The sequence below is a fragment of the Microcaecilia unicolor genome, chromosome 2, assembly GCF_901765095.1.
Source record: "Microcaecilia unicolor chromosome 2, aMicUni1.1, whole genome shotgun sequence".
In the NCBI taxonomy this organism is placed as follows: domain Eukaryota; kingdom Metazoa; phylum Chordata; class Amphibia; order Gymnophiona; family Siphonopidae; genus Microcaecilia; species Microcaecilia unicolor.
The window spans coordinates 175,454,003-175,470,730 of NC_044032.1; the positions used below are offsets into that span (position 1 = coordinate 175,454,003).

Genomic DNA, 16,728 nt, shown 5'->3' on the forward strand with positions numbered 1-16,728 from the left:
TTTCCTGTTCTTGGATCACCAATTGTGGACTAAAATGTTCTTTTTTTTCTTTTTTACCTTTAATTGTACATTTTCCTGTAATATTATTATGTGATTTGTGTGATTTATGTTTATTGCATAAATGTAATGTTAGAACAATCATAAATAAAATAAAAAAAAAAAAGATAGGTACAGGCAGGTCCTGTAGAATACTGCAGAACTTGACTATCTCTCGCTATTGAAAATGTGCACCTCCCGCTGGCAGCCTTGCGGTTGGATGACTCACATTCAGCTTAGAGAGAACAGTGGCTAATAAATAGTTGCTAATATTTACATGTGAAAATGATTCGAATAATGGGATTATTATTCAACTCTCTTGTCTCTCTCTAACAATTGAATTGTGTAAACCACAGTGAATCTTCTAATATCTTAACCAGGCTCAATACTTCTGCGAGACCTCTACAGACTCTCGTTGTCTCTATCAAACTGTTAATCTCACTCAATACACTGTAACCGCCCCTATTGTTCCATATAAGCCACACTGGACCTACCAATAGGTGGGAAAATGCGGGATACAAATGTAATAAATAAATAAATATATATATGGGCACGTATATTTGGATTTGCTCATAACTTTTTCAGTAGCAGCTCAAGGTGAGTTAGAGGGGCATAATCAAAAGGGATGCCCAAGTTTTGCTGAGGACGTCCTCGTAAAATGTCCTGGTGAAGGGGCGGGGGAAACCTGTATTATTGAAAGAAGATGGGCGTCCATCTTTCGTTTTGATAATACGGTCGGGGACACCTAAATCTTGACATTTAGGTCGTCCCTACAGATGGTTGTCCCAAGACTTGGTCATTTCTGATTTTTGGTGATAATGGAAACCAAGGACGTCCATCTCAGAAACGACCAAATGCAAGCCCTTTGGTCATGGGAGGAGCCAGCATTCATAGTGCACTGGTCCCCCTGACATGCCAGGACACCAACCGGGCACCCTAGGGGGCACTGCAGTGGACTTCATAAATTGCTCCCAGGTACATAGCTCCCTTACCGTGTGTGCTGAGCCCCCCAAACCCACAACTGTACACCACTACCATATCCCTTACGGGTGAAGGGGGGCACCTAGATGTGTGTACAGTGGGTTTCTGGTGGGTTTTGGAGGACTCACATTTACCACCACAAGTGTAACAGGTGGGGAGGATGGGCCTGGGTCTGCCTGCTTGAAGTGCACTGCACCCACTAAAACTGCTCCAGGGACCTGCATACTGCTGCGATGGACCTGAGTATGACATTTGAGGCTGGCACAAAATATTTTTAAAGCTATTTTCTGAGGGTGGGAGGGGGTTAGTGACCACTGGGGAGTAAGGGGAGGTGATTCCTGATTCTCTCCGGTGGTCATCTGGTCAGTTCGGGCACCTTTTTGTGCCTTGGTCGTAAGAAAAACAGGACCAGATAAAGTTATCCAAATGCTAGTCAGGGACACCCTTTTTTTTTCATTATGGGTCAAGGACACCCATGTGTTAGGCACACCCAAGTCCCACCTTCGCTACACCTCCGACATGCCCCCATGAACTTTGGTCATCCCCACGACAGAAAGCAGTTGGGGACACCCAGAATCAGCTTTCAATTATGCTGATTTGGGCGACCCTGTGAGAAGAACGACCATCTTCCGATATGTGTCGAAAAATGGGTGTCCTTCTCTTTCGAAAATAAGCCTGTTACATTCAGGTACACTAGGTAATTTCCCTGTCCCTGGAGGGTTCACAATCTAATTTTGTACTTGAGGCAATGGAGGGTTGAATGACTTGTTCAAGATCACAAAAATCAGCAGTGAGATTTCAGCCAGGCTCCCCTACACATTGAGCCTAATGATCTAACCACTAGGCTACTCCACCATATATGGGTAAGCACAAAAATTCTGCCTAGGTGCGATTCTGTAAATACACACAAATTATATGTAATGTGTATTTTACAGGTAGGAGTATACATGGGCAGAGTCTAGGTATAGCCACATTTATGCTTGAAGCTTATAGAACATTATAATTTATACATATATCTTTGGTATTTAAGCACAAGCACTTATGCTAACTCTATGGCTAGTCTAAGTGTCCATACCTAAATTATAGTGGGATATGTTATTATATATTCTATAAGGAAAAGTAGACACCTACTTTCATTTATTGAACAGGTGCAATATAGCACACTGTTCTAGAATTATATCCCAAAGAAGGCAATTTTATATCAGGGCACCTCCATGTAAGCACCCAAGGACATATGGTAGAAGCCTATACTGTAAAGGACCCTAGGGGTCCTTTTACCAAGCTGCAGGAAAAAGGGCTCAGTGATAGTGCTGGGGGCTGATTTTGCCATGCGCCAGAGCCTTATTTTATCACAGTGGGTAAAAAGCCCCTAAACAAGACATGGCCATTCAATAAGAATATTCTTACCGCTTGGCCATGCAGGAGGAGCACTTATCACAAACCATTGAGGTGGCAGTATGAGCTTCCACGCTAACCCGGTGGTAACCGGGCAGCACATGCCCATTTACTGCTGGGTTAGCACCACACTATAAATAAAATAAATAATTTTCCGTCACACTGGAAATGGCGTGTGATTGAATTGGGACTACCAGTGGCGGCCATGTTGGGCCAACTGTAGCTCCGGGTTGCCGCATGGTAAGCGTGTTGCTGTGTGGCAACCCTTTAGTAGAAGGGCCCCCTAGGCAGCTAGGTTCCGTTATAGAATGCTAACATAACCCAACATAGATGTGCCTAACATTCGGGCACTCACACTTAGGCCAGCTATAGAGCTGGTCCAACTGTTAACACCTAAGTAATATAGTAGTAGTAAACGACAGCAGCCAGAGGTGTACCTGCGACTCCATGCAAGCTACACCCCTCTATGCCCTGTTTAAAGTGTGAAGGTCATTGATGTGTTGCTTGATTTCATCCGTTTTCTATACAAAGATCCTCTCCAGCCGAAATTCAAACCGATTTGAATGTTGCCGTCTAACCCCCAATATTCAGTGGCACTAAATAGTGCCACTGAAAATCTCCTCTGAACAGCCCCAGAAAAAGTGGGCAGCTCATGGGCGGTACTGGGGACAGTGTTAGGGAGGAGCTCAGAGTTATGCGGTTACCAACAATATTGAAATGCTGTTCTAATTTAACCCTCTTTGCTATGCAGGCCATGGCACTGAATATTGGCCGAGACCCGCAAAAAATTAAAAATCGGCCTTTCTCTCCAATCTGAGAGGTTGCAGCAGCCATTTCAAGAAGCTGCTGCTTAGGGCAGGAGCAAGAGGGGTTTGTGCCTGCTACCATTGCCCCCTGGACCACCAGGAAGTCAGGTAGGCCCTGGGGGGGGGGGGGGGGTGTACTATCCTAACCAATAGGTGAGGGGTGGGGATGGAAAGGGGATGATGACCTGTGGGGGAGGGGGGTAAGTTTTTGAGGAGGGGCTATGCAGCACTCCAGGGGATAGGAGGGGGCCTATGGAGCTCGTGGAGAGGGCAGGAGGGGGGACCAGAGGGAAAAGCCAATTTTTAATTTTATGTGGATCCCAGCTGATATTCAGCCAGGGCCTGCATAAATTCTTATGCGGGCCCCGGCTGAATATCGGACAGGACCTACATAAGCTTCACCAACCAGCCCACAAAAAATTAGCCCTGGGTATTCAGTATCGGTGCCCTCACATGGCCTGGCACAGAATATCCAGGGCTAATTTAGCTGTTGATGGTCAGTGTTTAAAGAAACGCTGACAGCCGCTGGCTAAATATGGGACGGTCTGAGTTCATCTCACGTGTTTTTGATTTTCATCACTGCTTTTCACCCTACCACCTCCCCTTAGAGGGCAGGGTGGTTTATAAGTGAGAAAATCTGCACAAACACATTTTTAATATGAAATATTAATAAGATATATGTTTGAAGTGCCATTATTAAAGTTATATTGGATGGGCTTGCAGAATGAGGCAAAAAATCAAGCACTTTTAAAATCTTGTTTTTCTTATAAACCCAACAGTTTTGCAGACCAACTCTTATTATGATTTAAACCAGTTCTACAATCTAAAAACAAATCTCTTATCTATGAATGGCAAAGGGAAAAAAAAACAAGCAGAAATTTTCAATAGTTTACTAGCCAAGAATTTAGCAATTCACCCTCAAATAGTAGTGCAGGAAAGCAAGAGACAGTTGAAATGTCCATTCTCTCTAGAAGAGCAAGACATAAAATAGAACTACTACTAATATTAATCATTTCTATAGCACTAGTAGATATATGCAGGAACTTTCTCTGTCCAGAGATGGCTCACTAAGTTTTTGTATCTGGGGCAATGGAGGGTTAAGTGGCTTGTCCAAGTTCACAAGGAGCTACAGTGGGAATTGAATCTAGGTTGTCATGATCAAAGCCTGCTGCATTAACCATTATGCTACTCCTCCTTTAGCAGAAGTGACTAACTAAGTAGTACAGTTATCTATAGAGATCAGAAATCTGAAAGCACAGGTAAACAAAGTATAAATGTACAGCATACAATAAATAACTAAGCAGTTTGTAAGTAAAGAGAACTGAAATTTGAAAACAAAACCACAGCCAAACAGTTGAAATATAAAAAAAAGCCAGAATTCACTAGGCAGTATTGGAGCTCAGTTGCCTGTAGTAGAGCATATCACATGTGTGAAAAATAGATTCAAAACAGGCCTAGCTTTTCTGTACAGAGGTTACCACTTGGGGGGGGGGGGGGGGGGAGATACTTGGTTAACAATGGCTCAGGTAAGTACCGTTACTAAAGTTACACTGGAGGGGCTAGAACAATGAGGCAAAAGAAAAATCAAGCAATTTTAAAATCCAATTTTTCTTGTAAACGCAGTAGTTGTACACGCCAACTCTTACTACAATTTAAACCAGGTATAAAATCAAAAAAGCAAATCTCTTTTCTATGAATGGCAATGGGATATAACCTAGCAGAGATTTTCAACAGTTTACTATTCAAGGAACTTGCAGTATTCTGTAAGTTACCCAGATAAATGGGAGCCCCACCTATGCCAACCCATGTTTCTCTCCTGTATATGCCCCCCTTTGATATATGCACTGTAAGTATGTTAAGCAGGTGTTTGCAGAATAGTGCTTAGGTGGCATGCTGGCATATATACAAGTAATTGTTTATGTTTATTCCAGAAACTTGATATACCGGCTTTACTTAAAACAAGGTCAAAGCATTTTACATAAAACAATAATTAAAAGAGTCAAGGAAAATCAGAAAAGAACTCCATAAAAACAGGAAAGAATCCATTCACACAGACCATATGGCAAGAAAGTTATCACTCCAAGGGCAAATTGAAAGCAAGTTTAAACAAATAGCTTTTTCAGGAGTAACTTGAACTTAGAAAAAGGTTAGATATGGTGTCTGGTGTGAGATTGTTCCAAAGATTGGGGGCGAGAAAGAAGAATTCAGAGAATCTGGTGGATTCACAGTGGGCCTGTTTGGGGGACGGGAGGACTAAATAGTAGACAACAATGTAGTGAAGGGAACGGACCGGACAGGGGTATAAGGGATAATAACTGAGGAAAGATAGGGAGTCATCATGGAGGGCCTTATGGGCAAGGACAAGGATTTTAAACCTAGATCGGTAGAACAGAGGGAGCCAGTGCAAATATAAGAACAGAGCAGTAACATGAACAAATTGCTTGGCTTTCATTAGAAGCAGAATTTTGCAAGGTTTCCAGTCGCCAAAGATAGGTTTGAACAATACTTGCATAAACAGTATTACAGTGCTCTAAACAAAAAATGATGAAAACATGAATGAGTGTGTACAAAGAAGCAAAATCTAAATACTTACAAATGGACTGAAGCCAGCGTAGCCAAAAGAAACCTCTTTTACCATCTGGGATACCCAGATTTCAAATGAAAGATGTGAATCAATTATTACCCTCAAATACTGTAAAGCAGAAACAGGAGACACAGGAAAATCAAAAAATATAAGAGGAATAGAAAGCTGAGGGTGAAACCCTGTCACCCAATAAGCAGTAATTTAAAATGGGTTTAGCACAAGCTTGTGTGAAAAGAGCCAATTTGAGGGGCCCTTTTACTAAGCCACATAAGCACCTATGCACGCCAATTCTGAGTTACTGTCCAGCTACTGTGTGTCCTGGGTGGTAATTTTATTTTTGACGCGCGTCAGAAAATATTTTTATTTTCAGGTGCACAGACAGTAATTGGCATTTGGATGTGCATTGACCATTACCGCCTGGTTAATGCATAAGACCTTACCGCTAAGTCAATGGCTGGTGGTAAGGTCTCAGACCCAAAATGTACGTGCGGAAATTTTCATTTTGCCGCACGTCCATTTTCGCCCCCCCCCCCCCCCCCCCCCCCCCCCCAAAAAAGGCATTTTTTACAGGTACGCTGAAAAATAATTCTGCATGCAGCCAAAACATGCACCTATACTACCGCAGGCCATTTTTCAATGCACCTTATTAAAAGGACCCCTGAAAGTGCTAGGAGGGCAGCGTGTAGTGGACATAGGCCAGGAGAAGAGGAGGAGGTAGTGTAAATTATCAATATATTGTCTGCATAGAAAAGAAAACAAATATTGTGATCTTGAAGAAAGGTCGCCAAAGGGCAAAGAAAATGTTAAGAAGCAATACAGAGAGGGCAGAACCCCGAGGGACCCCACAGTGGAGTGAAAATTCCTTAGAGAGGGATGAACAGACTGAAACATAAAAAGATCTTTCTGACAGAAAAGCTGTGAACCAAACAAATACAGTATCCTTAATACCAACAGCTTGTAAACGCATAAGAAGCGGAAAGTTATCAACCAAGTTGAACGCTGCTGAAATATCGAAAGAGACAAGTAGAGCAACATTCCCTTCATCTAATATAGAATGAAGTTCGCTGAGAAGACGTGTCACCCCAGTTTCAGTATTGTGATTATCCTGCAATCCAGTTTGTCTAGGGTGGAAATTTGACAGATCAGTAACATATGACAGCACAAGTTTTTCCATTATTTTAGAAACTATGCTAAGATTGAAGATGGGTCTATAGGGCCAATTCTATATATAGCACCTAAAATTAATGTGTGTTAGGCAATTACGCCTAAGTGTATTCTAAATACCGTGTGTACATGTGGTATTTAGAATATTCTTAAGGGTAATGCATGCGTCTAAATCTATGTACGTCCATTTACACCATCGAAAAGCTGGTGTAAATCCCTGTGCATAGATTAACATGCACTGGCCCATATTTTAAAACAACATACATAGATTTTGGAATGCCCATGAAATGCTCTTTTCCACACCTTTAAGCACACTCCTTTTTGCCTATGCGCATTAGAATTTAGGCACAGTACATTATAGAATATGCTTAGCAATGTACGTACGTAAATTCTAATTTTTTTCCAATTAGTGCTCGTTATTGCTTGCTAAGATCTGTTAATAAGTACATAAGTAACGCCACACTGGGAAAAGACCAAAGGTCCATCGAGCCCAGCATCCTGTCCACGACAGCGGCCAATCCAGGCCAAGGGCACCTGGCAAGCTTCCCAAACATACAAACATTCTATACATGTTATCCCTGGAATTGTGGATTTTTCCCAAGTCCATTTAGTAATGGTTTATGGACTTGTCCTTTAGGAAACCGTCTAACCCCTTTTAAAACTCTGCTAAGCTAACCACCTTAACAGCTTGTTAAAACAATTAATCTATGCATGTATGTAGTTATAGAATACAACTAGATTTACATGTGCAATTATGTGTAACTCTAGGCACGCTATATAGAATCCAGGAGATGATGCCTACATGTGTACATACTAGTATTCTAAACATTAATGTGAGCACTTAGATTAAAGAATTGCTCCCATTGGGGTAAATTCTATTTAGGACACTATCAGGCTTATTTTTGAAAGGGAAGGGCGCCCATCTTTCGACACAAATTGGGAGATGGGCGTCCCTCTCTCAGGGTCGACCAAATCGGCATAATCGAAAGCCGATTTTGGGCATCCCCAACTGCTTCCCATCACGGGGATGACCAAAGTTCCTGGGGTCGTGTCGGAGGCAGGACTGGGACGTGCCTAACACATGGGCATCCTCGAGCGAGTTTTTAATCCACAATAGGACACTACCTCCTATCCCATGACTCTCCAATTTCCTCTGGAGTCTTTCAGTAGGTACTTTGTCAAATGCCTTTTGAAAATCCAGATACACCATATCAACTGGCTCACCTTTATCCACATGTTTGTTCACCCCTTCAAAGAAATGTAATAGATTCTTAAGGCACGATTTCCCTTCACTAAATCCATGTTGGCTTTGTCTCATTAATCCATTCTTTTGAATATGCTCTGTAATTTTGTTCTTTATAATAGTCTCTACCATTTTGCCTAGCACTGACGTCAGGCTCACTGGTCTATAATTTCCCGGATCTCCTCTGGAACCTTTTTAAAAAATCAGCGTCACATTGGCCACCCTCCAATCTTCCAGTACCATGCTCAATTTTAAAGGTAAATTACATATTACTAACATCCGGTCCGGGAGATTTGTTACTCTTCAATTTGTCAAATTGCCGCATTACATCCTCCAGGTTTATAGAGAGTTCATTCAGTTTCTCTGACTTGTCAGCTTTGAATATCATTTCTGGCACAAGTATCTCTCCCAAATCTTCCTTGATGAAGGCCGAAGCAAAGAATTAATTTAATCTCTCCACTATGGCTGTTATGATTCTGCTAGATAGGCAGGGGAATGTTTGGGATTCGCTCCTGATTGGCTTGTCAGGGGCTGAGCTGATGTCTGATGCTGCAGACATCAGAAGTCTGATCTACTTAAGCCTACCTTTCCCTGCAACCCTTGCTTTAGCATTTGATTGCATTTGTTTGCAGTCAGCTGAAGCCAGCTTTCCTCTCTCTCTGTTTGTGCTTATGCACTGTGTTTACATTGGAGATTTGCTTTCTCTCCTCCTAGCTTGTAGATTCTGTGTGAGTGCTGGGTTTTCCCAGCCTGTGCTTGATTGCCTCACTACACTGCACCTGGGTCTCCTCTCTGCTTGGTTGGTGTTGTATTGTTTGTGGTAAGCTTGTCCCTTGTATTGTTCCAGTTTGTTTGTTTGTTTGTTTTAGTTGCCCTTTCCTCTATGTTAACCCTTTGTCTGCAGTGTAGCCCTGCTTCTGGCAGGGTGTTTTGAAGCAGTCTTTTCCTTTTGCCTGCTTTTATTCCTTCTTTGCTATGTCTGTCTCCTGTTTCTGGTGAGCGCTGCTCCTTATTTGATCTATGTGTGTGTTTTGGCAACGTTCTCTGTTTGCTTACCATTCCCTTGTCCTTGCGTGCTGTGTGGCACAGCCTTGTGTATTCCTGTATAGCAGTTCCCTTAATCCCTGTATGTTGTGAGGTTAGCATTGGGTGACTTTCCTTTCCCTTGTGTACTGTATGGTACAGCCTAGAGTGTTCTCATGTGTGGCTTCTTTTATCCTTGACTGCTGGTGGCACAGCCTTGTGTTTCCTATAGGAACGTCTGTCAGTCTCCTTTCCCTTGCGTTCTTAGCTAGCGCTGAGTGCATTGCTGGTGCTCCTGTCCCTTTGGGGACCCCCTCATTGTTTTTTCTCCCCTTCTCAGTGTATGACTCGGTTCCTGTTCAGCCCTGAGGCCTGCACGCTTGGACTGTGTGTGAGTGGGTTCCCGACAGGCCGTGAGGCCCGCCTGAATTCTTGCTGCACAAGATGTATAGGAGTTCATTCCTTTACCATTCATAATGGAATTTCCAAGGCAGTTTAATGATACACATCAACTGGACTCTACCAGCTATTCAGGAACACTAGAAATCAGCTGAAATCCCTCCAGATTTCTAGCTGAAATTTCAAGAACTGGACATCAGAACTTTCCGATCTCTTTATATCTATACTTATTGCTAATCTCCTCTTCCTCTGTTAGGCATAGCTGGTCTTGAACACTCCATTTGTAATTTCAGACCTAGCTGCCATGGACAAAAGAAAGTTCCCACCTGCCTGTCATTAGCCCTAGGCCCGAAAGCCAAGGCTCTAATACCTTCCCTCATTTAGATTAGATTAGGCAGGACCATTCGTTGTTCCCTCTAAAATAACATTGGGGATTCCCACTCTTTAATAGACATTCTAGCCCTAATTGTATAACTTTATTGTTTAGCATAGAAAAAATAATTATGGAGTGCTGATACACAAGTACAAAAATATTATCTCTACCTGACACTACTACTACTACTACTACTTAACATTTCTAGAGCGCTACTAGGGTTACGCAGCGCTGTACAATTTAACAAAGAGAGACAGTCCCTGCTCAAAGAGCTTACAATCTAAAGGACAAGTGAACAGTCGGTCCGATCGGGGCAGTCAAATTGGGGCAGTCTGGATTTACTGAACGGTAAGAGTTAGGTGCCGAACGCAGCATTGAAGAGGTGGGCTTTAAGCAAAGACTTGAAGATGGGCAGGGAGGGGGCTTGGCGTAAGGGTTCAGGAAGGTTGTTCCAAGCATAGGGTGAGGCGAGGCAGAATGAGCGGAGCCTGGAGTTGGCGGTGGTGGAGAAGGGTACTGAGAGGAGGGATTTATCCTGTGAACGGAGGTTACGGGCGGGAACGTAAGGGGAGATGAGGGTAGAGAGGTAGTGAGGGGCAGCAGACTGAGTGCATTTGTAGGTAAGAAGGAGAAGCTTGAATTGAATGCGGTATCTGATCGGAAGCCAGTGAAGTGACCTGAGGAGAGGGGTGATATGAGTATATCGGTTCTGGCGGAATATGAGACGTGCAGCAGAGTTCTGAACAGACTGAAGGGGGGATAGATGGCTAAGTGGGAGGCCGGTGAGGAGTAAGTTGCAGTAGTCCAGGCGAGAGGTAATCAATGTATACATTATATTGGCACAGAAAATATAAGATACTCAGATTTGGAAAATAGCTGATAAGATAGTTTTTTGAGGAAAGTTATTTGTACATTATTTTCAGCCTCTATCATGCAGTCTTAATTCTTTTTGGCACACAGAAAAAGGCATAATCGAAAGGGGCCACCCATCTCTAAAGGCACCCATCTCCGGGAACGGATACGAGAAGGGTGGTCTCAACCGTATTATCGAAAAAATTGGGCGGCCATCTTTTCTTTTGATAATACGGTTGGGACCGGCCAAATGCCTAGGGTTTGGGCAGATTTGAGATGGGCAGCCTCGGTTTTCCGCGATAATGGAAACCGAAGGCGGCCATCTTAAAAATGAACAAATCCAAGGCATTGGGTCGTGGGAGGGGCCAGGATTCGTAGTGCACTGGTCCCCCTTACATGCCAGGACACCAACCGGGCACCCTAGGGGGCACTTTTACAAATTAAAAAAAACATTATAATACTTCCCAGGTGCATAGCTCCCTTCCCTTGGGTGCTGAGCCCCCCAAATCCTACCCAAAACCCACTCCCCACCACTCTACACCATTACCATAGCACTTATGGGTGAAGGGGGGCACCTAGATGTGGGATACAGTGGGTTTTGGGGGGGGGTTGGAGGGCTCTAATTTACCACAACAAGTGTAACAGGTAGGGGGGGGGGTTGGGCCTGGGTCCACCTGCCTGAAGTGCACTGCACCCACTAAAATCTGCTCCAGGGACCTGCATACTGCTGTCATGGAGCTGGATATGACATTTGAGACTGGCATACAGGCTGGAAAATAACGTTTTTAAAGTTGTTTTTTTTTTTTTTTGTGGAAGGGGGTTAGTGACCATTGGGGGAGTCAAGGGAGGTCATCCCCGATTCCCTCCGGTGGTCATCTGGCCAGTTAGGGCACTTTTTGGGTCTTGTTCGTGGAAAAAACTTGTCCAAAAAAAGCGGACCAAATTTTCGCTACGCCCGCCCTTCTTTTTTCCATTATTGGCCGAGGGCGCCCATGTGTTAAGCATGCCCTGTCCCGCCTTCACTACCCTTCTGACACGCCCCCGGGAACTTTGTTCATCTCCACGACGGAGTGCAGTTGAAAGCGCCCAAAATCGGCTTTCGATTATACCAATTTGGGCGCCCATCTCCTGAAGATGGGTGCCCTTCTTCTTTCGAAAATAAGCTTGAGAGTGTTTTGGACATCAGTGAAAGTATCAAAAGCTATAAGTAAGTATGATAAAAATGCTGGCCTTGCAACATATATTTGGTATACTTTTCTGTATGCTTTATTGTTCTACTAGCTTCACTCTGTTCCAGATGACTATTTTGTTCCACATCTGTGAAATGTTAAATATATAAGATGAGTTTATAGAATTATAGCTTACATAGTAACATAGTAAATGACGGCAGAAAAAGACCTGCATGGTCCATCCAGTCTGCCCAACAAGAAACTCATATGTGCTACTTTTTGTGTATACCTTACCTTGATTTGTACCTGTCCTTTTCAGGGCACAGACCGTGTAAGTCTGCCTAGCACTATCCCCGCCTCCCACCACTGGCTCTGGCACAGACCATATAAGTCTGCCCAGCACTATCCCCGCCTCCCGCCACCGGCTCTGCCACCCACTCTCGGCTAAGCTCCTTAGGATCCATTCCTTCTGAACAGGATTCCTTTATGTTTATCCCACGCGTGTTTGAATTCTGTTACCGTTTTCATTTCCACAACCTCCCTTGGAAACATTTGTAAACATTAGAAAGGTTAAAAGGCAAGATTCTTGTTTTGATACTTTTGATGTAGTTTACAAATGTTTCCAAGGGAGGTCGTGGAAATGAAAACTATCAATCACTACAAAATTGGTTCAAAACAATGAAAAGGTAATAAACTAGATATGAAAATGTGGTTAAATTATTTATGTTTGATTCAGAAATGTTAAAGTACTATGGCTGAAAAAAGGGATTTATAAAGGTTTATTGTACAATCAAATTTGGGCTCCAATGGACTAACCTGTAGCAATTATCTTATGAGCACTGTGGATTCTATAAAATACATTCATATCCCCATCACAGGTTTGCTCACAACAAAATAAGACAACACCCAAGGCAATGACAAGCACAGGAAGAGCACTAAAAATTGTGAACCAGAATTTTATGACATCAGTTGTGAAGACATTCTAAAGACCCCTGATGCAGGCATATTTTAATGCGAAAACACAACTGTGTCGGGTTGGGTTGTAGAATTGATGCTGGTAATAAAAGACTTCTGTTTCCTAATCTTTTTTGTGGACTCCACTTTTTTTTTTTCTCGGATTGATTCTATTCATGGAGGTTTTTTCCTTCTTTTGTTATTTATCATAGTTACGATGAGATACTGTTTCCCTGTGGAAGGTCCTCTCTGTTATCATGGCCTGCAGTCATACCAGACCATGCCATTTCCCCACAAATTCCCACTCCCCCTCCCACAGCCGATGGTGATGGCAAATGCTGGTATCAATATCAATGAAATATTTGGAGCTCAACCTTCTCTCTTTAGGCTGATTCAGAAAGATGGCTAAACCCCCAAAGCTTCTTGCTTGTCATGGATCCCCCACTTCCAAGCTGATGGCCTATTACTATGCACATACCATCAGCAAGTCATGGTGGTTAATAATTTTTAGAGTTCCTTTTTCATTTTATATTGTTTGCTATTATAAACCACTGTGTGCTGTATAAGTTAAGTGGTATATGAAGTTTTAATAAAACATATACATAAACATAAAATATAACTTTTCATAGTAGATGCTGGCTCTGATTTATGGTTAAATGACATGCCTGAGAGCACTCATAAAAGAACCAGGTGATAAACCTCAGTTGCATACCGGGAAGGATGCTTATATGTTGCCAACTGTAAAAACCATATAGCTGCAGTTACAAATGCTGAATGATAGGTATAACAATCTAGGAAATTATCCTCTCCCTGAGTTTTAGATGCCTTTAGATTGTGAAGGGCAGTCTTTGATATCTTGGAGGCTTATTTTCGAAAGAGAAAAACACCCAAATTCCGACCTAAATCGGGAGATGGACGTCTTTCTCTTGTGGGTGCCCAAATTGGTATAATCGAAAGCCGATTTTGGGCGTTTCCAACTGCACTCCGTTGCGGGAACGCATAAAGTTGATGGGGGCGTGTCAGAGGCGTGGTGAAGGCGGGACTGAGGCGTGGTTATCGGCTGAGCAGAGATGTGCGTGCTCGGCTGATAATGGAAAAAAGAAAGGCGTTTTCAGAGAGAATTTAGGTCACTTTTGTTGGACCCGTTTTTTTCACGAACAGGTCCCAAAAAAGTGCCCTAAATGACCAGATGACCACCGGAGGGAACCGGGGATGACCTCCCCTGACTCCCCCAGTGGTCACTAACCCCCTCCCACCAAAAAAAACGAATGTTAAACACTTTTTTCCCAACTTGTAAGCCAGCCTCAAATGTCATCCCCAGCTCCATGACAGCAGTATGCAGGTCCCCGAAGTAATTTTAGTTTAGTTAGTGCTGTGCAGGACCCATGCAGAGAGGAAAAATCGGAAGAAAAAAAAAAACCAAGCAAGTGCAGTCAGGGGCGTCTAAATTACCAGGATAGTAAAAGGGGGAATCGAACCAGCAACCTTCTGATTATAAGCTCAGTGCTCTAGGCAGTGCACCACTAATTAAACATCCTCCCCTTTCCATTAAGTCCCTCCAAGTTTCTGTCAGCCAATCACCACTGTTTAGCTGACACAGATGTCAGCTAAATGAGCTGTGATTGGCTGACAGAAACCTGGAGAGACTTAATGGCAATGAAGGATGTCTAATCAGTGGTGCACTGGCTAGAGCACTGAGCTTGAAATCAAAAGGTTGCTGGTTCAATTCCCCCTTTTACTATCCTGGTAATTTAGACGCCCCTGACTGCACTTGCTTGCTTGTTTTTTTTTTCTTCCGATTTTTCCTCTCTGCATGGGTCCCGCGCAGCACAAACTAAAGTAAAATTGCTCTGGGGACCTGCATACTACTGTCATGGAGCTAGGTATGATATTTGAGGCTGGCATAGAGGCATCTCAGGGGGACCAGTGCACTACGAATGCTGGCCCCTCCCACGACCAAATGCCTTGGATTTGGTCATTTTTGAGCTGGGACGCTTCGGTTTCGATTATCACTAAAAAAACAAAAACGCCCAGCTCAAAAAACGCCCTAATCCAATGTATTTTCGAAAAAAAAGATGGACGTCCATTTTTTTTGAAAATACAGTTCGGCCTGCCCCTTCACGGACCCGTTCTCGGAGATGGACGTTTTTACAAATGGGCGTTCGCGTTCGATTATGTCCCTCTTGGTTTTCCAAAATAATTTAACCGAGATTCCAAATTTTGGTATGCTGAATCAAGACAAAGTAGGGGCAAGATATTAAAAATATAATTCAATTTAGGGGCTATAAATATTTTTATGGCCTCCAATCTTCCCTGTTACAATAGGTAAAGTGGGGACCATTAGGTCATAAATCCATGTACCAGGGTCACCAAATAAATGGCATTTCTGCCCTTGATCTTCTATAATGATGGACCAATTCATACTCCCAAATTCTTAAAACATGACTCCTGCCATTTTAAAGGGAAATAAATTAAATCTCTCCCCCCCCCCACCTCCTCCATGATGTAGAATCCATTAACAGTCATAAAAGTATCAGTTAAGATTAACAGAGGAGGAATACTATCCGACCTGACAAATGCCAGGATATCATTTGCATAAATAGATACCTTTAGCTCTAGAGACAATAGAAATACCTTTAATCTGTTCACATTGGCAACTCACTAAAGCTAGGGGCACTAGAGCTATGTCAAAAAGAAGAGGGGAGAGAGGACACTCCTTTCTGGTTCCCCTCTGCAAAAATATAATATTTGTTTTAAGCCATTAACAGAGATTTGTATTTTAGAGGAAGCATGGAAGAGTCTGTGCTAATCGATTAGCACAGAACACATCCTCTCTCTGCCCCAGACATGTCCCCTGCACCAAAAATAAATTTTACTTTTTAGCATGTGGATAGCCCATGGTCATCCCAAAATTACCATGGGATGCCTCAGCACGCCATATTTTGTTGCCGTAGGCATGTATTAGTGCTTACCACAACTTTGTAAAAGGGCCCCTTATATTGCAAATCATTCAGGGCAGGAAAAAAACTCACTATACCTGAATGCAACTCACTTTCTATGTGTCCTTATTGCTTGATTGATGCTAAATATTTGAACTGTGTATTGGCCATATGACCTGGGTTTCTTGTTGCTAGATTCTGTGCCCGAGAACTGGATTAGACTGTTTGAACTCTTTTAATATATGAATCACTCATGCACAGTCAGTCCATTACCTGAACATCTATCTTAGGGCCCCTTTTTAATAAACTATGGTAGCAATTCTCGGTGCAGCAAATGAGAGGAAGCCCATTCAATTCTTATGGACTTCTTCTCATTTGCCGCACGGGAATCGCTAGTGCGGCTTAGTAAAAGAAGCCCTTAAATAGGAACCAGAACATTTTTTGTAGCTTTATTCAGAAAAAAAGCTCAGCTAACCTATCATCAGTGAGTGTGTAGAGAGGGTTAGTATTATTTTTCACAAATGCAAAAGTGTTTGACTGAAATGAAGGGATTTGAGATATAAAATATGTGTTTTTGCTGTAGGTAAGATTATGCAACCCTTTAACTTAACCTAAAATTACTTTTCAGTCACAGTGTGCCAAATAAATTTTGCACAGTTCTACAGATGCTGACAGTAGTATATTTTAAATTGCAAAATGTGCAGAGGATCCCAGAGGATCCAACTGCCTTAGCCAAATGCAGAAAACAAACATCAAACAGCTGAAAAAAATTAATTCTTTTGTGCTGACTGGTATCTGAATGCTTACAGC

General features: G+C 42.7%; 1 long non-coding RNA gene across 1 annotated transcript; it reads left to right on the forward strand.

Annotated features, from left to right (window-relative positions):
- Positions 1 to 1,575: 1,575 nt before the first annotated feature.
- On the forward strand, positions 1,576 to 15,673 carry LOC115462322. The gene is made up of 3 exons (XR_003940815.1): positions 1,576 to 1,694; positions 14,435 to 14,438; positions 15,660 to 15,673. It is a non-coding gene; the product is annotated as an uncharacterized LOC115462322 (long non-coding RNA).
- Positions 15,674 to 16,728: the final 1,055 nt, after the last annotated feature.